Genomic DNA, 14,613 nt, shown 5'->3' on the forward strand with positions numbered 1-14,613 from the left:
GTTTAACAAAGATCGCCCTAAAATAAAGTACTAAGAGCAACAACACTCCAACATCTAAACATTTGGTACTTTTTAATCTTTTTTTCGAACTTCTTTAATTTAATAAGGGCTTTTTCAATTCCTATGGTCGACACTTTTCAGCCCAAATGGTTTTAGGCCTCACCAGGACTAGGGTGTATAAGCATATCTTTCGATAAGGACCCGACTGTTATTGATTAGTTGCGGTTTCAACGTCTTCTGGAATACACAACTGCCAGCTATAAAGGGAAATACCTTCATGGCGCTGCAAAAATAGAAGAATTACATTCACAAACACTCCACGTCACGTAATAGAAGTCACGTGACTTATCCTCCTTACTTCGTCGTAGATTCTTTGCTCTCTCCGCTCTATGCGCGCGGTGTCTATCAACTCGCCTCTTAGTTCCGAGTCCGTGATAGAAGTCATTTTACAGCACCTGGACCTAATTATGGTGCTTGTTTTCATGATAGCATTCACTATGATGTTGCCTGAAAGTTGTACATTTGCAATAAAGAACATCTGCTATAATAATTGTGAGACACATTCACACACATTTGTATTTCAAGAATGGTACTGTTACCACAGCAAAAGGGCAGTAGCATCAGTCCCACCTAAGGCCTCTGTTAGATCCGGGATCCCTGGTTGGCTGAGGTGGATACCTTAGGCCAAATAGGGACCCACGGTTCCACGTCAAGGAAAGGAAGGTCACCTTCTTCGATAGCCCCGCTCACCCACTTGGTAGCTTGGCTCGAGCAGGCAGGCTTATCTTCAAGGCAAATGTGTAAAGTATTTGCAACCACGCTCACAACCCAATGATGACACCACAAATAGACTCCACACGAGTGTTATAAAAAACTAGCATAAACTAACCCTGGGCAAAGCACTACGCTATGCTGGCGTAGTTTGCGGAGCTTGCCCTACTTCGCACTACACAAATTGCACGTAGCACAGTGCAAACACTTGTAGTGTAGTGCAGCGGTCATTTTTTGCTTGCTCGCGGTCCTCAACATAAAGTTGGCGACTGCGAGCAAGCAAAATGACATCCCGGCGAGAGATTTTTTCCTCGTTCGCAATCAGCAAAATCACGTTGCAGATCGCGAGCGTGGAAAATAGCCCTCCCGGCGAGATTCTCAACGCGGGGAGGTCAGGTTTCTCATTTCGAGTGGTGCATATGCTCACGACCGCTCGCGATGAGAAACTACCAGTCAGCGTTGAGAGAGCTGCCACTCGAGTAGAAATCTACTAGAGTGGCAGAAAACAACCGCTTGCACTGTGCAAGATGCAGTTTACACTGATTGCACAGTGCGGACAACCATCCGGCACTGTGCAATTAGGGCGAACAGCATTTTGCACAGTGCAATACGCAGTTCGCATAGCTAGGCGTAGTTTGCGTAGTGCGAAGTGCAGTTCGCGTAGCTACGCGTAGCGCTACTTCGCGAACTACGCTCACCCTCAGTATAAACTTTATATAAAAAGATATACCATAAGACCACACAATATAAATACAACATATGAGTTTGTATACTATTTCTCCTGGCTGGTTGTTAGGTCAGCCAGCCCTTGTAAGCCCTTGTAAGTTCTGGCGGTATTAATGAGCACTTCTGAACATTCTCCTGTAATCCTAATATCATGTTATCAGTTTGTAATACTAGAATCAGGCACTTTTGCAATGTAAAAATAATGTAAGGCGTAACGCAGCAATCCAGCACTTTGCAAGGTAAAAATAATGCAATGCATAATACAACAACCAGGTACATCGTTATGCAGGAATAAGGCAATGCGTAATACAATAATCAGGTAATTCGTTATGCAGGAATAATTCAATGTGTACTACGCTAATCAGGTAGTTTGTTATACAGAAACAATGCAATGCGTCATACAACAATCAGGTGGTTCATTATGCAGAAATAAGGCAATGGGTAATACACTAATCAGGTAATTCGTTATGCAGGAATAATTCAATGCGTACTACGCTAATCAGGTAGTTTGTTATGCAGAAACAATGCAATGCGTCATACGACAATCAGGTAGTTCGTTATGCAGAAATAAGTCCTATGTCTTACACAAATCAGGTAGCTTTGTATGCAGAAATGATGCAATGTGTAATACGACAGTCAGGTTCTCCGTTATGCAGAAATGGAATAATGCATAATACACTCAGGCACCGATCACTGTCTCTCTCCGCCACTCCTTCTGACTTGCAGTCAGACTCTCAACAGTTGCCCCCAACACGGGTACGGTGTAATTAAAAAGTGCAGCTCCAGACTCCAGCCCCTGTACTGCCACTTCCTTGGCAATATGGGCCTCCATATAAGCCGGAGCAGAGGCTCGAGTTGCCGGAATGAGAGAGAGGCAGAGAGTGTCTCCCTCTGAGCCCGCCCCCGCCCCAGGAGTCGGCACACGTTACCTGGGGGTGCAAACTTACTCTGCTCTCCTCTTCCAGCAGTTGGGCCTCCAAAGCAATCCTTGTGAATTGACAACTGTGGGCTTAGGCAGGCGGCTCAGCTCCTCTCGGGCTGGTGGTCCGGGCCGCTACGGTTATGAAGACCTCAGGCTGCCACAGGCCACACGCATACAAGCATCGCTGAGACTTCCTTGAGCTTTGGGTGCATGATCACCAGGCACTCCATACGAAGGTCTCAGGCTGCACGAAGATCATGCGCACAGCTTTCCTGAGACTCACTTAAACTCTGATGCACATGACAACAAGGCAAATCCTCATGAAAGTGTCACGGTGCACCAAGCACACACACACAGCATCGATGAGACTTACTTGTATTCCGGTGTACACGATAACAAGGCAAATCCTCACGGAAATCTCACTGTGCACCAAGCACAAGAACACAGTGCCAATCTGACTCACTTGGATTCCGTGCCCACGATAACAAGGCAAATCCTCACGAAGGTCTCACAGTCTCACAGTGCACCAAGCACACGCACACAGCATCGATGAGACTCACTTGGATTCTGGTGCACACGATAACAAGGCAAATCCTCATGAAGGTCTCACGGTGCACAAAGCACACCCACACAGTGTCAATGAGACTCACTTGGATTCCAGTGCACACGATAACAGGGCAAATCCTCATGAAGGTCTCACGGTGCACAAAGCACACACACACCGCGTAGCTGATCCTTGCTTGTACTCCAGGTGCCCACGATCCCAGGGCACACCTTATGAGGGTCTCAGGCTGCAACAAGCACACACACACAGCACCGCTGAGACTCTCCTGGAAACTTTTGTTTGCCTGTGTTTCCGCAACAGGAAGCTAGCTCACCTTGGGCCCTTGGGGATAAGTTATTTCAGGATACAGCACAGCAAAGTCCTTTCAAGCAGGGGACATAGCAAAGTCCCATTAGCCTTTCCTTGGTTAAAACAGCAAACAGCATACCAGCCCCAGAACACACAGCATGGGCCAGTCCTTTACTTCAGTCTCTTCAGTTGTTTCTTCCTTGGCAAAGGTTACGCTTGACCACGAAGTAGATCCAGTCTTCTTCAATCTTGATCAAGCCATTCTCCAAAGTTCAGGGGCTTCAGCTCTCATAGTTATACCCCTCAATGACTTTTAAGTCTTTCTGTTTCAAGGGGCACTGACCCCTGTCCAAATCAGTTCTGGGAGCCTCCTTGCCAGCGACACCTTCTTCCTTTGATTTGTGGGGGTCTGGATTCTCAATCACTCAGCAGGAGATGGGACAATTGTTTGATAGCAGCAACCCAGGCCTCTTCACCTCTTGGGGCTACTCCTCCCCTACACTCCAGATGCAGTTCAGCCTGCTGCTGTCTCACCTCCTCCCCTGGGTCAAGATATTGCCCAGATCCAATCACTTTCAAATCCAGACAGTCAATCCACAACCAGGCAGAGACACACAGAAATGTTTAGAGCAACAAAAAAACCAGTCACTTCGAAAAGAGTGTCTTATAAACATACAATGCAAATACCACCTTCCTAGAAAGATGTGTTATTACATTATGAGTTCAGTGGGTGCACTTGCCAGAACAACATGGCAATTTAACAAACTGCGTGCAGGCCCTACAATGGCAGGCCTGTGTTCCCTTTTTAAGGCTACTTGTGTGGGTGGCACAATTAGTGCTGCAGGCCCACTAATAGTATTTGCATTACCAGCCCTGGCACACGTATGGCACTTTATTAGGGGCTTTACTAGTAAGGCAAACATACCAATCATGGACAACTAATTACCATTATACTTTATGCAGGGAGCACTTGCACTTTGTGTCCAAAGCATCTAAGCCGGCAACACCATGTCACAAAAAAAGGTCTAGGGGGAAAGCATAAAGTTTAGGGAACTTTAGCCAAAAAGGCCAAGTCCTACAGCCTCCCCTTGGCATGGCCACAGTTCCGAGCAGGGGGAGCGATTGACTTCTCTACCATTATCTGTTTTGAGCTAAGGTGGACCAGACGTGAAATAACTCAGGCTATGGCTTGGACGTGGAGGACTGCTTATTTGAACATAAATATATATATTCGTATTTCAATAGTGCTGTGCATATTTAGTTCTGGCTCAATGGGACAGTTTACTGAGCAAGAGGGCTGACATAGGAACCCTGACGATCATTTAAATAAGGGTGGTAACATGGGAGTCAATCAAACATTAGTGGATGCTACATCTGCTATGCTGACCAATCCATCACTTCACTGAGAGCACAGGGAAAGTGTTTTTCCCAATGATTAATTTGCCACTGCCACTGCATTCTTGAAATTCCTTGCGAAGTGTCCCCACTGGTGTGAATGGCATTGTAGAGGTAATGCAACTACTGCAACATCATTCTTGCTGACATTTGGGCACAAAATATCACACAAGCAGAGGAAATCTCTGTGCTCAACAGGACATCTGTCATTCATGTTCCAAAGACAAATCTCGACCTCTGGGATTTGTAGTTGGGTAATGAAGACCAGTCCGCCTTCTCCTAGTTGATCTATCTGTAGGCATACTATTAGCAAATAGCACCTGCCCAGCAAGCAATTAAGTTAGAATATGGTAGGCTGAAGGCAGCTGAGCTCGTGGAGGAGATGCCGCTCTTAGTCCAGCCAATTTTATGGTCTTTCTGGTATACTATAAATTAGGCCTTATGTCAGATAAAGGGAGAGAAGATAGGGTGTCTTGGTGGCTGTGCTTCCTCATGCCAGCAGTGAGTGGCACTAAGAATGACATGTTCAGAAAAATATTTAGACACTGGCACCTATCAATTTTTTTAGTTAAGCACTAGTTCCAGGCATTCAATGTCTGGGGTTTTGCTCCATCTCCCATGCTGAGGTGAATCTGGCTATTACAATCACATATATGCAACTGCAGATAGTATGATTCAATGGATTTGTCTAATTGGCATAAATAGCCACTGATTAAAACAGAGGGCAGATAGGACCCTGGGAATTTTTGATGATTACTACCAAAATATTAGAGCTACCAAAAAGAATTATAGCTTGACTACTCGTTTTATTAGGTATGATTTCATCTATTCTCTGGTTATCCCTTTAATGCAGCAAGCAATTGAGCTTCTGCTGGTTCCTCAAAGGATTCGATAGTTCTTTTTGCTGGAGACTGCTAATAGGCAGTATCAGGGTTTATGGCTGGTTTTCATAATACACAATTTCAGGGATTATGGCTGGTTTTCATATGAGGCCTTCAGGGGTACTCTCAGATGTCCCTCAGCTCAAATGTTGTCCATCCTGGTTGCCTCAATTTTAGTGGCATTGTGGGCTTCTAAAGACTATTGCATTTACTTGTTCATGTCACTCTGGACCTCAATTATAATGGATAGGTTTGGAAAAAGGCTGGTTCAAGGGCTTGGGATAAAATTAGGTTGATCAGTGAAGTGTTACAATGTCATGTCAAGAAGATCGGTCCTTGGATAGGAAACAATGAGAAAGAATTGGATTCCAGACACTGAGCATATGTTCATCATCCTGGTGGAGGATATATGAATTCCAGCACATATTCTTCACAGGGCATGGAATGGTCACGTTGGTAAACACTGTTCCACATTTGCATGAGCACACACATCTCAAGTAGATGAGTCCATTAATTGACCATATGGTAAATCTCACTCAGTGCATAAACCCTCTCACAAATGAAACACATGAATAGAAAAATCTAGGTTGTGCCAAAAGCAGGTTTATGCCCCATGCACTCAGAAACAGGCAGTGTATATGTGATTATCAACCATTACATCTAACATACATTAAATATGGGTGTTGGGACTGAAACTCCACTGCATGGTAAGAGGCATGTACCCCTGCCTTGAAGGCCCAGCAGTATTGTTGTCTGGATCCTTAATGCTGATTTTTTTTGTCATAGGTGAACATGGTTCAAACTTTTGCATCATGACATAGGCCTATCTCATTGACTGCGATCTTGTTGGACTGGGAGGGGCAGCCAAAGTGCTACCTTCATAGAGGTGGAAGGCTATCGCCTTCACCAGGAGTTAAGCAGCCCAGTCGTGTTGGCTGCAGCACACCGTGTAGTGACCAGAAGTAGCGAACAGGGATTTTTTACCCTGTATCACTGAAGTAAGGTCTACAGGCTCACTCCCCTTTTTAAAGGTTCCACTGCTGTGTGCTTAACTCACACCATGGCCTATATCAGGTAGGCGTTAAGTGCTACACAGTGCAGAAGTAGTGACTCTGCGCTGGATGTATGAGAGCCTGAGGAGGGTACAGTAGAATGATAGAGCAGTACTGTGCTGTGCATGTAGGCTAGTGCAAGCACTGGGAGTATGTATGCCTGTGATGAATACAAAGCATGAGTGATATACTCCTGTGCAGTGCATGCACACTGAAAGCATGTGCTGGTTGTAAGTGTACTTGCATGAAATACAATACGTGAAGGGTAAAGTGTTAGTCTGCACACAAATGAGGAGTGTGCGTGTTGGCAGTACCTGTGTTTGCGACTAGCACACCTTGGTTAAAAATTACTGGATAGTGCAGGCAGACTGAGTGTGTGCTGAATGCATGTGTACATGTAATTGTACAATGCACAGAGGTAACATCACTGGGCAAAAGTTGTGTTGTTATGTACACTGAGTAAGTTTGTCTGCAAAGGTACATTACATGGAGGACCTTGAGTTCAATTTTGGGAAAGCCAGGACTACCTGGTGATGATATAAGGAGGAGGGGATTGTCCCCAGACAGATTTTAGTATTGCTGCATTCCTGTGAGCTGGGCAAGACACGCACTGAAGGGCAACATGGAATTTTAAATTGTTATTCCTGAGACACCAGACTTGAAGAGTTTATTTTTTCTCAATTTGAAGTTACACTTGTAGAATGCAATAAGGTAATCACAATTATATCCTATCGGAGAGATACGCCTCGTGGTAGTAAAAAACAGATTTCAGAGTTTGTTCCTATCAGGGCATGTAAAACTTAAAAGTAAATGTCCTTCCTGTTAAATACATTTCACTCTATCCTCTAGGTTGTCAGGGCCTCCATTAGGGGTGACTTATATGTATGAAAAGGAAAAGTTTCGGCCTGGCAAGAGGTGTTTTTTTACCAGGTCAAAATGGCAACGTAACCTGAGCCATGGTTAGAAGGCTACTTTAGTGAGGGGCACAATAACTGGTGCAGGCCCACTAGCAACATTTTATTTACAGACCCTGGGCAAATGTAGTGCACTTTACTAGGGAACTACAAGTACATTAAATATGCCAATTGGCGAGGAGCCAATATTACCATGTTTTTGGGGGAAGAGCACAAGTATTTTAGCACTAGTTAGCAGTGGTAAAATGTGTAGAGTCCTAATAGCAGCACAATCAAGGCCAGACGAAGTGGAAGAGGAAGGTAAAAAGTTACCTTAAGGCTGTCAGCTATAACAGTCCTTACTTCAAGGCTGTAGGCTTCTTTCATCATGCTGGTGGGGAGGACAAACTGTATTAAACAATACTGGATGTATATGCAGTTAGCTAACTTCTCACCTCTGGGTGTGCCCCACAGCCAACACTGTGAGCCTAAAAGATCAGTCCAAAACCTGTGGAAAGAACACACTGACTGTCCCATTTTTGCTTATATCCTCAGGGTTGTGCCGATGCTCAGAGTGATCTACCTCTCAACAGCCCCAAGTCTGGATTCTATAATGGCACAGGACTTTTGGGATGGTCAGGCGAGGGAAGGAAAGGGTAAGGACTGCAAGGAGGAGGATCTGTAAATGACAAAAAAAAACACTAGTAAAAAATTCTTTATGTGAGATAGCCCATTATCTAAATTAGCTGACAAATTAAAGAAAAAAATGCACTCCTATAACAGGGGAGGTGAGAGGGTGTATTCAGGATTCAAACACAAGTGCTGCAACTGGGAAAAACCAACATGGAACATTAAAGAATACTTCTCTCATAGATCAGCCTGTTTAACTCCAGTATCTTTACGGAACACTTTTGACCAGCACGCTTACCCTAATTAGCAGGTTGGAAAAGATTCCCAGAGAACCATGACATCCAACTTCCAAACACCCACTACTGACCCCCTCTGTTGAAGAACACAAAAAGTTAAGGAAACATCAATACGTATGGTCTTTTCATTGTGGCATTACTCCAGGAATATCAAGGTAACAGTATTTAAGAAATGTATAATCCTATACGAGTTCGGATCCTGCAATGCAAGCCTTCAACTTCAAACAGCAATTGCTATGAGAGTTTCTTCACTCTCCATTCCAATTGCAGAAGGATACTGAGCATATAGTAGGCTGTAAGAGTTCCAAGCCTTTTAGGTATACTTCCAATCTCCACTGGAGAAACAAACTAGGAGTTAATTCACTCCCCCACCATTACTGATTGGATCCAAGTGATCTCCTCCGCATGAGTCATAAGATTTCCAGACTCGCCAATGGAGGAGATACGTGCGTCAGAAACTTGTTTCCCACACCGCATGAGTAGGGAAACCAAACCTGACTAGCCAACGGGGGGAAAGCGTTATGCTCAAAAAGTCTTGCTAATCAAACCAAAGAGAATACCAGGAAAAGCAAATGTTGGTGCTACGAGTACCGTCACCGGACCACAACATCGGAGCAGGAATCAATAACCGCTGGACAAACAAATAATCGGCAGCCCGATGGTGATTTCTTCCACCTATATCCAGGTGTCGAATGGCACGCTCAACAACAGCGTGAACGTCAGGTGTATGGAGAATGATGGGAAATAGAATTCCTGATACTCTGGAATAAGTCTATTCCAGTGCTGCTAGATTGGGCGGTTTCCCCCACAAGTGGGCGACATTTTTCCCAGGAAAAAACTACTCTGGCGTGATGCGGAAAGTTGGGTGTCATTTGCCCTTGTGTGCACAAAATTCATAGTTTCAGCGCCGCCCCCTAGGATCTGTAACAATCAGGGCCTTCAATTATTCATAGAGCGAACGCGCTACTTATGACGGCCCCGCTTCTTGTTGATGGCCTGCCTCCAGAGAGAATGGTCCAATGATCTTGCGAGGGGCAGGCCACTCATCATTTTCTTTTAACTTTGAATCATGTAATTTGCCTCTCTTGGCGCGGGCATGCAGCTGACTCGGAGTGTAGTGGCCTGGAGCTCAAGAGAGGAGGAGGAGTCACTAGTGTCAAGACAGAGCTGGTTTGCCTACCTGGCAGCCTGCTTCTGAGGCACGGTCGAGTCCCTTGGTGCCCAGCAGGTGTATTAAGGTGAGATTACTGTATGAAGTGTCCACTTTTCCTGCTCTGCCCCCTCTCTTTCTTCCTCTTTTTACTTCTTTCTGTCTCTCTCTTGCAGCTCCTCTCTGACAACCGTGCTTCAATAAACATCTCTTACCCTCTGTTTCCTCTGCTTTCCTTCATTCGTTCCCCTGTAAAATGGATCCAGAAAGGAAAACACTCTTATTGAAAATGTCATCTTTTTCTTATACTTTTTCTGTTCCAAAGTGTAGCCTCAGGACCAAGAGAAAAAAGAGGTGCAAATACAAAAAAATAAATAACTAAATGAAGCATTACAGAGTGGTTGCAAAGTGCCCAGGTTTGTTTTGTTAACACCCAAACACAGTAGCGCCCCTTTAGAGAGGTTGCCAGTGAGCACTGCTTTTGTTTTCTCATCATTCTTTGAAAAGCATTGTTTCCCCAGCTGGGGAGTGCACTATTCCTGGAGGTTCTGCAATACCTGCTTGATGACTGGAGTGGAAAACGTTTAATGTGATCCTTATCAGCCCTTTTTTATACTAATTTATAAAATGTGTACTGCTGCTTTATGTTCATGGATGTTAAAATCATGCTACTTATGTTGTTTAAGGATTTATGAAATGGACATTGAAATGGGTCCCTTCTGGGTCCTGTAGTCATGTGCTTAACATTTTAGGCAAAAACACTCATTGATTTCGGAATAATGAGTGTAAACTTGTTAAGGTAACCATGTTGTTCTGCTTACACATGCTTTACTTAATCCTGTGAGGGTTTTCTTTTTCCAGGATGTTACTTTTTTTCAGGCAGCACATTACCCTTGTGCTTAATTTGAATTAAGTTGCAACCAGGTGTTTATAGCAGGGAAATTGGGGGTAGCTAGTGGGACTGTATGTTGTTCAGTGGGGGAAAGGATGTGGGACTAAGGTCAGAGCTGCCAAATTTGGTACTGGGGAACAAGGTTCAGCCTTTGAGTTCAGTCCACCAGACTACTCTCCTGAGGGAGTACCTTCCCATGCTAGACCTTAGAAGCCCCTCAAGACCTTAGAAGACCTAGCTAGACCTTAGAAGCCCTGGTGTCTTAGCTCCTTGAAGGTATGTCCACCACAATCCATAATGAAGTTCACCTCCAGTCTTGTTGGCAGGCCTACAAAGCAGCACACCATACAGGAACATTGACTCTGTCACTGAGGTCACAGGTTCCTTGAGGCCAGTCAGACTCACCCATTGGTACCTCCATTGGCCTTGGTTCAGCAGGAGTAGTGCGAGTAACCAAAAATTGGCAATGCAGGATTTGCACGCACACCAAATTAAGGGATATATTCACAATGAAATGGCAAAGTGTGGCATTAAGGAAACATTGCTAATGCCACGCTCCCCCATTCTGAAAACACAGGGATGCGCCGTATTTATGATGATAAAGGACAGCACTGTTTGCTCCCTGCGCTGGGGCTAAACTCAGCCGCGTAGCACCAACGCAGGCACACTTGCGCCATAGTGAAAGGGTGCCAGCATTAAGGGAATGATTGTTTATGTGCAGGAAAGTGTCCCTTCCTGCACTTAAACAGTCCAGAATGGTCAATTGTACCTTCTGTGTGTGCTGTATTGTGCAGCACACATAGAAGACGCAAGTCATCATTTTATAAATTATTGTTTACGTGCAGGAAGGGCATGAGCAACCATTCATGGCACTTTGCTGTTTCTATTTGTGCTGCACAATGCATCACACATAGAAACAGCAAAAGTGAGGAGAAATTAAGCATTTCTCCTAGTTTCACCATGTTAAGATCAGGTTTTCCCTGGTCCTAATTTTGGCACGGCCTCCTGTTTACGCCACCCTTGTAAGTAGGGGGCAGTGTCAAAATGCAGAGAATGAAAGGCCAGCCTGACAGACAGACACTCTTCTTGTTCATGTCAGGCAGACAGAAGCCAGACTGCCAGATGCCTGAACTGAACATTGCCATGCTGAGAATTTCACACCCTTTGTGTGTAACCTCAGTCCGGCAAAAGTGTCTCAAGGCCCTCTCCCATGTGATGAACAGGAGCGCCACTGATTGCCTCTGACCTGGGCACTTCAGTTTTAAGCCCTGAAGTGCCGAGGGCAGAGTGTCAATCAGTAGCACCTAGTCACAGAGTGGGGTCGGGTCAGCAGTCTCACTGACTACATGCCACTCTTTAACGAGGTTGGGACTGCTGCTTGTAGGAGAGTAGGGTCTGCTTCCTATGGTCACCCCCACGTTTTGCTGTGATTCTCTGGTTTTTCGACTTTAATGTGGCTGTGGGCCTGCTAATCAGACCCACAGACCAGCTGTTCTCTCTCTATATTGATACCATTCACTTTAGGTGCATACCAGATTGGTTACTGGGACACTCTTGTGAGCCCCTGTATAGTGTACCATAGGTACCCAGGGCATAGGTGTACCCTAGGCCTACCAGGGGCTGCAGCATGTATTGTGCCACCCCTGGTTTGCCTTCCAAACTGACACCACAGGTCTGTTCACACAGCCTGGGTAAGGTGGTGTAGTCACCCCTTACTTAGAAATAGTATACCTAGTATACCTATATCTACCTTTATATATAGACACATATACACCTATAAGCCACTCCTACGGTAGGCCTCGATAATCCTGGAGGTACAGTGCTTGGTTTTATGTGAGAGGGTGCCCTAGTATGAGCTGAGCCCATCTGCAGCTTTCGGAACCATCTCCTTATAGCTGTTCTATGATATAGCCATACCATATACTCTTAAGTGCATTATAATCCTTGCGGTTAATGCCAACTTTGGTTTGGCTTTATCAAAACATGTAGTGTAAGTTGTCAAACAATTTGAAATACTACCCCCCCCGCCAATTCTGGCGGCGGGGGTAGCATTCCACCCTTCTAGAGGGAGAAGACATGTAGTTACTGCTGTACCTGGTTAAAGTTAAACAGAGCCTCAGCATCACAAACTGGATGCTGCTGCCACAGACACGAGTCTGACCTCCTGCTGCTGGGCGAAACTCCGGCAGGGGAGGCCTGGACAATAGTGTTCCTGTCCAGAGAGGTGCTGGCACCTCCCCAGACAGGGGTTTTGTGTATTGGGGCAAGGAGGGCTGCATTCAGTGAATGCATCTAGACACTGCCTGGGGCACACAAGGTGTTCCATGCATAGCCCGGTTTAAATCAGTTGCTGGGGCACCCCAGCCCCAGCTCTGGTGCAAAACTGGACAAAGGGAAAGGGGTGTAACCACCCCCTTCTCAGGTCCACCCATAGGAGGGACCTAGTCAGGTAATCCAGCCCCCTTTCTTAGTATAAGTATAGGAGCTGTGTCCCTGGGACTTTAGATTATCCTGGATGAATCTTTGAAATACATATTTGGACCTTCGACATTCCATTCTGACTGGAAGACGGAAGACATCTCCCTTGTGGTCAAGGAGTGACCACCCTGTGCAAACAGGCACCAACAGCAACTTTGCCAGTCTGCAGTTTCAAGGCTCCCGTCGGAACCCGAAGACCCTGCAACTCAAGAACTGGACTTCCAGATTTCTCTGACCCTGATCCACATCCACAGCAAAGCTGAGACCCGTGGCGGACACGAGAGCAGTGGGACCAGACATCTTAGACATCCTGCATTTTGCTACCTGTACTCCTTTCCTGAAGCCTCAGCAAGTTGTGCATTGGGATATGGGAAGCCCTAACCCCGAGCACCATTTGCACCGAAGCCCAGGCCCCCACACTCCGCGAGTGTCCCGTGGGCCCCGCCTTTGCATTTGAGCTTGATGTGTCTTCCTGGTTCCTTGCCAATTGGCTAATGAGCCCCCTGAAGAGACCATCTTGAATTTACTTTGCTTTCCTGGTTTCTCAAGGCTTGCCCCAGCTTCCCTGAAAAAGAGAAGCACCACAGACCTTGCTGGTCAGCAACAGGGCCAATCTTGACATCCTGTATGGGTTGCGGTCGCCAAGGCTTGTTAGATCCAATCTGCATACCAACACTGCAGTCATCTAGATCCATTGTGGGACAGCCCGAATCCAGCGCCTGGTCATTGTCGATGCCTCCTGGACCTCATAGCTGATGAAGAGACAAACTCACCTTCTTCACCTTCAAGCACCTGACATTGCCTGGTACCTTCCTGGTACCTTCTTGGTCACTGGCTAGTGACCCAGACTCTGTCCCCTCTGCTTTCAGGTTCTTCACATCTCCGAGTACTCCGGTGCTCCCGTGGGTCTTGACTCTCGAAGTGTCTTAGTTTAAAAGGGTTCCATCCTAGTCCATCCGGAAGTGTCCTTAAATTGTAACTTTGTATCTTTTACGATCTCCATAGAAAGTCAAGGGTAACCCGCGTCTGTGTTTAGACACTGCACGTGTCTCCCGTGGGCCTCCTACTTCCTAACCTTTGGTTGTTTAGTGTAGCCCCAGCGATTCCCCAGGCCTGCTTTCTAACTCTCACGTGGTACTTATACCACTTTCTTAGTATATGGTTTGTGAGGCCCCTAAGGCATAACGTATACTGTGCAACTTATCATATATTAACTGAGTGACTTGTAGTGTATTTTTACCTCTGACCTCATAAAGAGTGCAGAGGGGTTGTGTTTAGATTAAATACATATATATTTGATATATACCTTGTGTGGTGTCCTTTCATTTGGTATTCAAGGGATTATATATGGTAAAACAACTTGCTTAACTCCCCTACTGAAGTCTTAGCCTGAAGACTGCTGGTTCATGCTACCACTCGGAAAGCTTTCCATAAGGTTGGCTTTACAACCACCATCAATAAGGGTCGATTCGACTGGTGCAAGGTGCCCACTAGAACTAGTGGACATCATATGCCAGCCTAACTTTTCACACTGCCTTCAAATCAGCCAATGAGGGAAGGCAGCAGTCCCAACCCACATGGGACCTCTGAGTCTTCCCTCCCGGAGAGCTGCAGCTAAGGTAAGATTTATGCAATTTTTATGTTTCATGTGTGTATGCATTAAAGTATGTGTAT

This window comes from Lissotriton helveticus, chromosome 10, assembly GCF_964261635.1.
Source record: "Lissotriton helveticus chromosome 10, aLisHel1.1, whole genome shotgun sequence".
NCBI lineage: Eukaryota > Metazoa > Chordata > Amphibia > Caudata > Salamandridae > Lissotriton > Lissotriton helveticus.